Raw genomic sequence first — 12187 nt, 5'->3', positions numbered from 1 at the left:
AAACCTGAAGTTGTGTCCTCTTGTCCTAGACTCTCCCACCATGGGAAACAACCTTTCTACATCTACTCTGTCTACTTCTTTCAACATTCAAAAGTGTTTCAATGAGCTTTCCACTCATTATCCTAAATTTCAACAAATACAGGCCAAGAGCTGTCAAATGCTTCTCATATGATAACCCTTTAATTCCCGGAATCATCCTAGTGTACCTCCTTTGATCCTTCTCCAATATCAGCACAGCTTTTCTTAAATGAGAAGCCAAAAACTGCTCACAATACTCCAAGTGAGATCTAACCAGTGCCTCATAAAGCCTTAACGTCATATCCCTGCTCTTATATTCTATTCCTCCCAAAATGAATGCCAACATTGCATTTGCCTTCTTCACCATCGACTCAACCTGCAAATTTACCTTCAGGCTATCTGGCACAAGGACTCCCAGATCCCTTTGCATCTCAGTATTTTTAATTCTCTCCTCATTTAAAAAAATAGTCTTCACATTTATTTTTTTCCGCATGGCCGTACACTTTCCAACATTGTATTTCATTTGCCACTTCCCTGCCCATTCTCCTACTCAAGTTTTTCTCAACTTTTTCTTCATTAACATTCCACCTTTAGTAATCCCTTACTAACCACAGAGAGCTTATGGCATGGAAAAGAAAGATTTATGGCCACTGGTCTCAGTCCTTCTGCAACCTCCATGTTTCCCCTACACTACCAGATCCTCCACCTACCCTTGTATCATCTGCAAATTTGGCCACAAAGCCATTCAGTCCATAATTCAAATCATTAATATAAAGCATAAAAAAAGTGGTCCTAACTCCAATCCCTGTTCTTCTTTGGCTTGGCTTCGCGGACGAAGATTTATGGAGGGGGTAAAAAGTCCACGTCAGCTGCAGGCTCGTTTGTGGCTGACCAGTCCGATGCGGGACAGGCAGACACGATTGCAGCGGTTGCAAGGGAAAATTGGTTGGTTGGGGTTGGGTGTTGGGTTTTTCCTCCTTTGCCTTTTGTCAGTGAGGTGGGCTCTGCGGTCTTCTTCAAAGGAGGCTGCTGCCCGCCAAACTGTGAGGCGCCAAGATGCACGGTTTGAGGCGTTATCAGCCCACTGGCGGTGGTCAATGTGGCAGGCACCAAGAGATTTCTTTAGGCAGTCCTTGTACCTTTTCTTTGGTGCACCTCTGTCACGGTGGCCAGTGGAGAGCTCGCCATATAATACGATCTTGGGAAGGCGATGGTCCTCCATTCTGGAGACGTGACCCATCCAGCGCAGCTGGATCTTCAGCAGCGTGGACTCGATGCTGTCGACCTCTGCCATCTCGAGTACCTCGACGTTAGGGGTGTGAGCGCTCCAATGGATGTTGAGGATGGAGCGGAGACAACGCTGGTGGAAGCGTTCTAGGAGCCGTAGGTGGTGCCGGTAGAGGACCCATGATTCGGAGCCGAACAGGAGTGTGGGTATGACAACGGCTCTGTATACGCTTATCTTTGTGAGGTTTTTCAGTTGGTTGTTTTTCCAGACTCTTTTGTGTAGTCTTCCAAAGGCGCTATTTGCCTTGGCGAGTCTGTTGTCTATCTCATTGTCGATCCTTGCATCTGATGAAATGGTGCAGCCGAGATAGGTAAACTGGTTGACCGTTTTGAGTTTTGTGTGCCCGATGGAGATGTGGGGGGGCTGGTAGTCATGGTGGGGAGCTGGCTGATGGAGGACCTCAGTTTTCTTCAGGCTGACTTCCAGGCCAAACATTTTGGCAGTTTCCGCAAAGCAGGACGTCAAGCGCTGAAGAGCTGGCTCTGAATGGGCAACTAAAGCGGCATCATCTGCAAAGAGTAGTTCACGGACAAGTTTCTCTTGTGTCTTGGTGTGAGCTTGCAGGCGCCTCAGATTGAAGAGACTGCCATCCGTGCGGTACCGGATGTAAACAGCGTCTTCATCCCTGTAGAACACCACTAATGACTGTTAGCCAATCAGAATATGATCATTGTATTCCCACTCTGTTTCCTGCCAATCAGCCAATGCTCTAACCATGCTGGAATGTTTCTTGTTACACCATGGGCTCTTATCACAGCCTGGTATGGGCGCACCAATATCTCTGAACAGAAAGCCCTGCAAAGGTAGTGGACATAGCCCAGTATATCACAGGCAAAACTCTCCCTACCATCAAGAAAATGTATGTGGTATACTGCCATCGAAGAGCCGCAGCAATCATCAAGGATCCACACCACCCAGCACATGCTCTGTTCTTACTGCTACCATCAGGAAAGAGGTATAGGTGTCACAAGACTCACACCACTAGGTTCAGGAACAGCTGCTACCCCTTCTCCATCAGACTCCTCAACAACAAACTCAATCAGACACTCATTTCAGGACTCTTTGCACATTATTTATCACTGAACATCTTTTTTCTATATTGCCCAGTAAGTTTATTTACATTTTTTTCTTTGTTTATATTTCTCTCTTTTGTATATGTATCTTTTTCTTGAGTACAATTTACACCAGTGGTTCTCAACCCTTTTATTTCCACTCATATACCATCTTAAGTAATCCCTGACTTAACATGGAGCACCTAGGAAGTCACGTGATGGAGTAGTGACCGGTAAGAAAATACCAGCCCTCTCCAGAAAAGTTAACATAAAGTAAAGAAAAAGCAAAGCCACAAACACAGAAACCATAACAAATTAAAAATAAAAGTGTGGAGAAAATGGCAGCAAAGAAAGAAAAACCAAAAACAACGGGAAGAAAAGAAGAAGGAAAGACGTCGGAAGAGAAAGGTGAAGGCCTTACCTGTATGAGGAGGCCCGCCGTGGAGAGAGAAGCCTGCTCCCTGAGGTCAGTGGAAACCCGAAACACAGAACTACAAAGATGGCTCACGGAGCCAAACAAAAGTGCGCAACCCCGCATGCGCGAATCTTCGCGCATGCACGTTGCACAAGACAAAAACAACACCAAAGGGAGGGGGGACCAGCTGAGGAGCAAATCTCCACAGCTGAAATAGACAAGTATAACATGACAGCAAGACTCCCAACAGGAAAACATAGAAAATAACGGGAACAAGAAGGAAGAGAATAAAAATAGGAAATCAGAGAAACAACAGATGACCAACCCAGAGGAAGACGACCAACACCAAGACACTTCTAATACAAATAATAAAAACAAAAATACCCAACAAAATAAAATAAACAACCCAACAAGAAAATCAGAAGAGACAGAGGTAAAGGACACAGATCCTGGAGTCGACTCAGAAGAAGAGGAGCGAGAACATCAAACTCTACTCAGAGAAATGGAAGATGAAGGGAAGGGATAAAAAATTTTTTAAAGAATATATATGGAAACATTAAAAGAATGGCTGACACAAGAATTCAGTGAAATAAAAAGAAGAATAAAAGGTACAGAAGAAAAAGTGAATAGATTAGAGATGGTCATGACCGAAATAGGAAAAAGAGTAGACAAGGTGGAAGAACGAGAAACAGCCATAGAAATGGAGGTCGATGACTTAAAAAAGAAATTAGAAGAATCTGATAAAAAAGTTAAAGAAACACAGGAGCTGTTAGCTCAGAAGATGGATATAATGGAAAACTATAATAGGAGAAACAATAAAAAGATAGTGGGCCTTAAGGAAGATGAAAAAGGCAAAAATATGAAAGAATTTATAAAAGAATGGATCCCCAGAGTCCTAAGAATGCCAGAATTACAGGAAGAAATGGAAATAGAAATGGCACACAGAACATTAGCCCCTAAACCACAACCACAACAAAAACCAAGATCCATTCTAGTAAAAATTCCTAAGATATACGACAAGAGAAAATATATTGGAGAAGGCAATGAAAAAAATAAGAGAAGACAAAAAACCACTGGAATACAAAGGTCAAAAAAATTTTTTCTATCCAGACATAAGTTTTGAACTCCTGAAGAAGAGGAAGGAGTTTAACGCAGCAAAAATGACCCTATGCAAAAAAGGTTATAAATTTATGTTAAAATATCCAGCGGTGCTTAAAATAGTTATCCCGGGGCAGCAAAGCAAACTGTTCTCGGATCCAGAAAAAGCACAAAAATTTGCAGAACACTTACAAAACACTTTAGGAGAAATATTAGAAGTGGCTTTTTCACTCAGCAAGTGGTGGCAGAATGGAATGATCTTCCGAACGAGATAGTTGCAGCAGTTTCCCTTCTGTCATTTAAGAGAAGGTTGTATGTGTACATGGAGGTGAGGGGGTTGGAGGGTTATTGGCGGAGAGTGGGAGGTTTGAGCTTGAGGAGTCTAGTGAACCGGTGCGGACTCGAAAGGCCGACATGGCCTGTTTCCGCTCCGTAAATGGTTATATGGTTAAAACAGACACAGAGATGAAGAGATATAACAAGAACAAAAATGACAACAAACTATATATAAAGAAGAAGAATAAAGTATAAGTAAGAACTAAGAAGAGAAAGAAAGGGAAGAAAGGAAGTAAGGATGGAATTAAGAGAGTGAGCTTTGTTATATATGAAGATTAAAATCTTTTCTGTGGGGGCTGGGTGGGGAAGAATAACAGTCACTGTGAAATCAGTTGACGCTTGCGAGCAGGTTCGCAAATCCAAATGAAGAGGGGAAATGTGGTTGCCCGACAAGGGACAAAGGGCAACTCAGAGAGGGGAGGGACTATTGGGGATTAAAGAAATTTTAGATATGGGAATAGTGGAAATATTTTGTTTTAGAAATGTTGTCTTACAATGTGTTCAAAAAAAGAAAACTGAAATGGATAAGAAGGGAAGGAGGTGATGAGGAAACGGAAAGGAAAGATAAACAAAGTATGAAATGGCCATGTTAAATATTAACGGAATACATAGCCAAATCAAAAGGAAGAAGCTGTTAAATTTACTGAAGAAAGAAAAAATTGATATAGCATTCGTGCAAGAAACACATCTAACCGAGTGGAACACAAGAAATTAAAAGAGAGTGGATAGGACATGTAACAGCAGCATCATATAATTCAAAAGCCAAAGGAGTAGCTATATTAATCAATAAAAATGTACCAATCAAAATAGAAGAGGAAATAATAGATCCAGCAGGGAGGTATGTAATGATAAAATGTCAGATATATTCAGAATTTTGGAATTTACTCAATGTATACACACCTAATGAAGAAGATCAAAAATTTATGCAAGTTATCTTTTTGAAGATCACAGATACGTAAGGGAATATACTAATAGGAGGGGATTTAAACCTTAATTTGGACTCAAACATGGATAAAACTGGAAAAAAGACGAACAGAAAGAACAAAGTAACCAAATTTATAATTAAATCGATGCAGGAAATGCAACTTTTGGATAAATGGAGGAAACAACACCCAAAGGAAAAGGAATATTCATATTATTTGGGTAGACATAAAACATACTCAAGGATAGACCTATTCCTGTTATCAGCCCACATTCAAGGAAGAGTTAAGAAAACGGAATATAAAGCTAGATTGTTATCGGATCACTCACCCCTGTTATTGGCAATAGAGCTAGAGGACATCCCACCAAGAATGTATAGATGGAGATTAAACTCCATGCTACTTAAAAGACAGGATTTTAGAGAATTCATTGAGCGACAAATTAAAATGTACTTTGAAATAAATATGGAATCAGTGAAAAATAAATTTATACTATGGGACGCAATGAAATCATTAATCAGAGGACAGATAATAAGTTATGTAACTAAGATGAAGAAGGACTACAATCGAGAAATAGAACAGTTGGAAAGGAAAATAACAAATACAGAAAAAGAATTAGCAATAAAGGAAGATACAACTAAATGAAGAGAATTGACAGACAAAAAAATAAAATATGAAACACTACAAACGTATAAGGTGGAGAAGAACATAATGAAGACAAAACAGAAATATTATGAGCTAGGAGAAAAAACGCACAAAATACTAGCGTGGCAGCTTAAGACAGAACAAACTAAAAGAACAGTATTGGCATCAAGGTAAAAGGACAAACAAATTACATATAACCCAACGGAGATCAACGAAAATTTCAGGGAATTCTACGAACAACTATATAAAACTGAAAACAAAGGGAAAAAAGACAAATAGATGAATTTCTAACTAAAATTGAACTACCGAAATTACAAAGGAGCAAAATAAATTAATAAAACCATTTGAAATAGAAGAAATACAGGAGATATTAAAAAAACTACCGAACAATAAAACACCGGGAGAGGATGGACTCCCAATAGAATTCTATAAAACATTTAAAGGCTTATTAATTCCTCCTCTCCTGGAAGTAATGAACCAGATTGAAAAAACACAAAACATAACCAGATTCATGCAAAACAGCAATAATGACAGTAATACCAAAGACAGGGAAAGATCCACTAGCACCAGCGTCATATAGACCAATATCTCTACTTAACACAGATTATAAGATAATAGCTAAACTATTAGCAAACAGATTGGCCGACTGTGTACCAAAAATAGTAAAACTAGACCAAAAAAAGACGAACAATGGACAATATCTGTAAATTCATTAACTTAATCCATGCAGTACAAGGAAACAAAACACCAACAGTAGTGGTTGCTTTAGACGCAGAGAAAGCCTTTGACAGATTAGAATGGAATTATTTATTCAAAGTACTACAAAAATTCAACCTACCAGAGAAATATATTAATTGGATTAAAGCATTATATAAGGGACCATTGGCGAAAATGACAGTAAATGGATATATATCAAACCAATTTAAATTAACCAGATCAACAAGGCAGGGATGTCCACTATCTCCCTCACTGTTCGCATTAGCTATAGAATCACTAGCAGAACTGATAAGAACAGAAAATAAAATAAGAGGGATAAAAATAAAAGAGAAGGAATATAAAATCAGTCTATTTGCAGATGACGTTATAATATACTTAACAGAATCAGAAATATCAATAAAAGAATTACATAAGAAATTGAAGGAATATGGAGAAGTATCGGGGTACAAGATCAACGCAAATAAAAGTGAAGCAATGCCAATGAGTAATGCGGATTTCACATAGTTTAAGGGAGAATCACCATTTAGTTGGCAAACACAAGCAATTCGATACCTAGGTATAGAATTAAATAATAATCTCGGCCATCTATATAAACTAAATTATCAGCCATTAATGAAAAAATTACAAGATGACTTAGAGCACTGGAAAGACTTACCACTAACACTGATAGGAAAGATAAACTGTATTAAAATGAACATCTTCCCAAGGATACAATACCTATTTCAATCATTACCAATTCACCTAACAGAGAAATTCTTCAAGGAACTAAAAAAAATAATAAGGAAATTCTTATGGAAAGGGGGAGAAACCGAGGATAGCACTAGATAAATTAACAGAATGGTACAAACAAGGAGGCTTACAACTGCCAAACTTTAAGAATTATTATAGAGCAGCACAATTAAGATACCTATCAGATTTTTATCAAACAAGGGAAAAACCAGATTGGACCAGATTAGAGCTAGATAAAATAGGGGAGAAGATACCTGAACATATACTATATAAGTGGAATGATAAATTGGTGCAATGTAGGAATTCACCAGTATTGCACCATCTGCTCAACATTTGGAAGAAGATTCACGTAGAAAGGAATAAAATAAATTATCAACTACCAAAATTAATATTGACACAAAATCAACTAATCCCTTTCACAATAAATAATCTTTCCTTCAGAGAATGGGAGAGAAAAGGGATCAAAAGAATAGAAAATTTTTTTTTGTGAAATAAATTATTATCTTTTGAACAAATGAAGGACAAATATAATATAACTCACGATACAATGTTTGCATACCACCAACTGAAAACCTACTTGAAGGACAAATTGGGAAACAGTCTGAGGTTACCAGAAGGAAGTAATTTTGAATATGTGATTACAGACACAATGATAATTAAAAAATTATAACAAACATGTACATCAAACTGCAAGAAAAGGAGAACGAGGAAACTAACTGTAAACCTAAACAAAAATGGGAACAAGATCTAAACATAAAGATAAAAAATGAAATATGGGAAAAGCTATGCTCCGGAACTATGAGAAATACAATAAACACGAGGTTATGCATGATACAATATAATTGGTTACACAGGCTATACATCACACCCCAAAAGTTAAATAAATGGGACCCAACAGTATAGACAGATGTTTTCACTGTAAAAAGGAAACGGGAACAACAATACATGCAATTTGGACATGTGAGAAAGTGAAAAAATATTGGGATGATCTAAACCAGATATTAAATAAAATTACAAAAAGCAATATACCAAAAAACCCAGAGATCTTCCTTCTAAGTAATATAAAAAACAAAGAATTTAGACTCGATTTGGATGGAGCACAAAAAAGATTTATTATGATAGCCCTAGCTGTAGCAAAAAAATGTATTATGTTAACTTGGATATTAGAAGACAACTTGAGAATACAACAATGGTATATAGAAATAAATAAATGTATTCCATTAGAAAAAATAACATATAATTTAAGAAATAACATCACAATATTCGAACAAATATGGGAACCATACATGAAATACAATAGAGAAATCCTACCATGGACCTCCACCACCTAAAATGACAGAAGGAGAAGACAACGAAATGAACTGACTCAATATATAAAAGAAAAAGACAAAAATTTCTTGTTTATTTTTACTAAGTGACGACATTGTTTAACGAGTTTAATGTATCTTATAGATTGAACTTTGAATAAATGGGAAGGGGGGAGAGGGAGGGAGGGAAGGGAGGGGGGAAAAAGGGGAGAAAATGACACTGTACATATTCAAGAGAAAAATGTCTATGTATTTTGGTCAGTATGGTTTATAGTGTGAAAAATAAAAATTTTAAAAAAAACATGGAGCACCTATGGCAGTGGTTCTTAACTTTTTTTTTGAAAAGTTCATTAGTGTGTTGGGTAAAGGAAAGATCCTCTGAGATAATGACTCCCAGGAATTTAAATCTGCTCACTCTCTCCACCTCTGATCCCTCAAGCAGTCTACACTTCACTTCAGCATTAAATTGATCTGGACAAGGGTGTGGACTCCCCTCCTCCCCCCACCACCGAGGCCAATGATTATCTTCATGTCATTGATGTTGAGAGACAGGATGTTATTCTGGCACCACACCACTGGACTTTCAATCCCTTTCCTGTATTCCATTCCATCATTATTTGAAACCTGGCCCACTACTGTGGTGTCATCAGTGAATTTGCAGATGGAGTTGGAACAGAATTTAGCTGTACAGTCATGGGTGTGGAGGTATCATAATATGGGACTGAGTACATCCTTTTAGAGTGCCAGTATTGAGTATGATCATGGAGCAGATGGTGTTGCCATCCATCTTCATTGATTGTGTTCTATTAAACGGGAAGTCAAATGATCCAGTTACAGAGAGGGCCATGAAGGCCCAGATCTCAAAGTTTAGGGATGAGTTTGCTGGGGATTGTGGTATTGAAGTTGGAGCTGTAGTCCATGAATAGTCATCCAACATTGGTATCTGCTGAGGATCTGTTTGGACGATAGGGAGATTGAACTGGATCAAGGTTGACTGAGCCATGACTAGCCTCTCAAAGCACTTCATGATAGTGGACATATAAGCCGCTAGACTAGTTATTTAGAGCTGTTATTGTGCTTTTCTTTGTTACTAGTATGGCATTCTTCAACAGAGGACCCAGCACCGATCTCTGCAGCTCATCCCTAGTCACAGGCCTCCAATCTGAGTAACATCCCACCACCACCATCTGTCTCCTACCATCAAACCAATTGGCTTGAATCACCCTGGATCCCATGTGATCTTATCTTCTGGACCACCCTACAGTGTGGGATGTTTGCACTGACCTTGCTAAAGTCTATTGCTATACCCTCTTTCATCCTCTTAAGTCACCTCTTCAAAAATAATCAAATTTGAGAAACAGAATTTCCACTCAAAGCCATGCTGACTATCCCTTGTCAGCCTTTGCTATCCAAATTCATTTGGATCCTATCCCTCAGAATCCCATCCAGTAACTTAATCACCAATCTGTAGCTGGGATCACTGGGCTGGAGTTCCTGGCCTGCAGTAAACAAAGGGACAGCATTAGCCCCTTCAGTCTTCCAGCAACACACCTGTGCCTATTGAAGTCACAATGTTCCAGGGTACATTGGCATTTTCATTTAAAGGCATCTGCAAATCCTACTCCTTAAAAATCATGACAAAAATATGTATCATTTGAGGTAAAGTACACAGATATATAATAATAATAGACTAAAAATCTGGCAAACTGAAATTACAGCTTACAAGTCAGTGATATTTTAACAATTTTGCTTTAAAATGCAAGCTCACTCAATCTTTTCAAAATGATCAATAAATTCCATCCTCCCACCCACTTTTATGTATTTCCCACATCTGTATCACGTTGTATCCAAGATTTGTCCTTCCCTTGCTCTCTGTTTTACACTAGGTGGTACATTGAATTATTGCCAGGTATGTAGATGACTTGACTGGGGATTTCAGTAAATGACAGATAACCATAATTCCATGCCCTGTGGTGAAATACTTACTGTGGAAAATAGGAGCTTGTGTAGGCGGGAACATATTGATGTGGATAGAAGATTGGCTGGTTAACAGGAAGCAGAGAGTGGGTGAAATGGATCTTTTTCTGGTTAACAAAATGTAATGAGTAGTGTGCCACATGGATCAGTACTGGGGCCTCAACGTTTTATCCTCTATGTTAAAGCATGGTTGCTTAAATTGGCAATGATGCTTGGAAAAGTAAATTAAGAGGAGGGCATGAGGAAGTCAGAAAGGGGAAAAATAAATGAGCACTGTATAATGTGGGGAAACGTGTAATTGTCTTTTTTGACAAAAATAATTAAAAGAAGCATTTTACCTGGATGATGTGAGAGTGTGAAGCTCTGTGATGCAGAGGGATTTGGGTGTCCTAATGAAGGATTTGCAAAAGGATAGTGTTCAGCAAACAATTAAGGACAATTACAGTTAAGGGAGTTGAGTACAAAAGTACTTATTTATAAAGGCCATTTATGGAGTACTGTGTATATTACTGGTGACTTATTTAAGGCAAGATGTTAATATATGGGAAGCAAATGAGAAAAAGTTTTCTAAACTTGTATCTGGAATGGGCAGATTGTCTAACAAGGATGTTGGAGGTGCAGGAGTTTGTGTCTGCTTGAGTTTAGATGAGTGAGAGGTGATGGTGGTTGTGGAGAGTATATTTCTTAATGTGAAAAAAAGTCAAAAGCTAAGGGTAAACTAAGCCTGCTCCACTGTGACGCCACATCAAGGGATACCTACACTGAACTCAGCAATCTCATTTTCACTATGAATGCCCAATCTCTCTACACCTCCATCCCCTATACCAAAGGTCTTAAAGCCCTTTGTTTCTTTCTCAGCAACAGACCCTTCCACCACCACCCTCCTCCACCAGGCAGAACTTGTTCTCACCCTCAATCAAAGAGGTAGCCATTGGTACCCAGATGGGTCCCAGCTATGCCTGTCTTTTTATTGGCAATGTGGAGCAATCTATTCCACAAGCCTACTCAGGCAAGGCCCCTTAACTCTTTCTCCGCTACATTGATGATGACATTGGTGATGCATCATGCACCCCTGATGAGCTCGTCAATATTATCCACTTCACTGCTAACCTCCACCCCAACCTCAAATTTACTTGCTCTATCTCTGCTCTTTCTTGTCCTCTCTGTCTCTATCTCATACAAACTTTCTACAGATATTTTCTAAAAACCCACCAGCTCCCAATATTACCTAGACTAAACCTCTTCACACTCTGTTCCCTGTAAGGATTCTATTCCTTTTTCTCAATTTCTCCACCCCTTTTGCATTTGCTCCCATTATGAGTTCTTCCATTCCAGATCATACGAGAGTCCTCCTTCAAAAAAGTGTGACTTCCCCTCTACCACCAACAACCCTTGCCTGTTTCTCATCTATTTCCTGCACATCTGCCCTGGCCCCCTCTCCCACTGAACACAACAAGGACAAGATTCCCCTTGTCCTCACATGCCAGCCCACCAGCCTCTGCATCCAACATATTATCCTCCACAATTTCCATTACCTACATCACCAGGCATATCTTCCCCTTCCATCTGCAGGGACCACTCCTCTGGAACTTCCTTATCCACTCATCCCTTCCCACTAATTGCACCTTTGGTACCTACCCCTGTGATTGCAGGAAGTATTATACTTGTGCCCACACCTCTTCCCT

At 39.0% G+C, this 12187-nt stretch overlaps 1 protein-coding gene across 18 annotated transcripts in view; it reads left to right on the top strand.

Annotated features, from left to right (window-relative positions):
* Positions 1-12187, top strand: part of cadm2b (cell adhesion molecule 2b) — a 1102220-nt gene that overhangs the window by 507500 nt on the left and 582533 nt on the right. The window lies entirely within an intron of this gene.

Source organism: Narcine bancroftii, chromosome 7, assembly GCF_036971445.1.
Source record: "Narcine bancroftii isolate sNarBan1 chromosome 7, sNarBan1.hap1, whole genome shotgun sequence".
Lineage (NCBI taxonomy): Eukaryota > Metazoa > Chordata > Chondrichthyes > Torpediniformes > Narcinidae > Narcine > Narcine bancroftii.
Note: the sequence above shows the minus strand (reverse complement) of the source record. Positions and strands in the feature narration are given on the sequence as shown.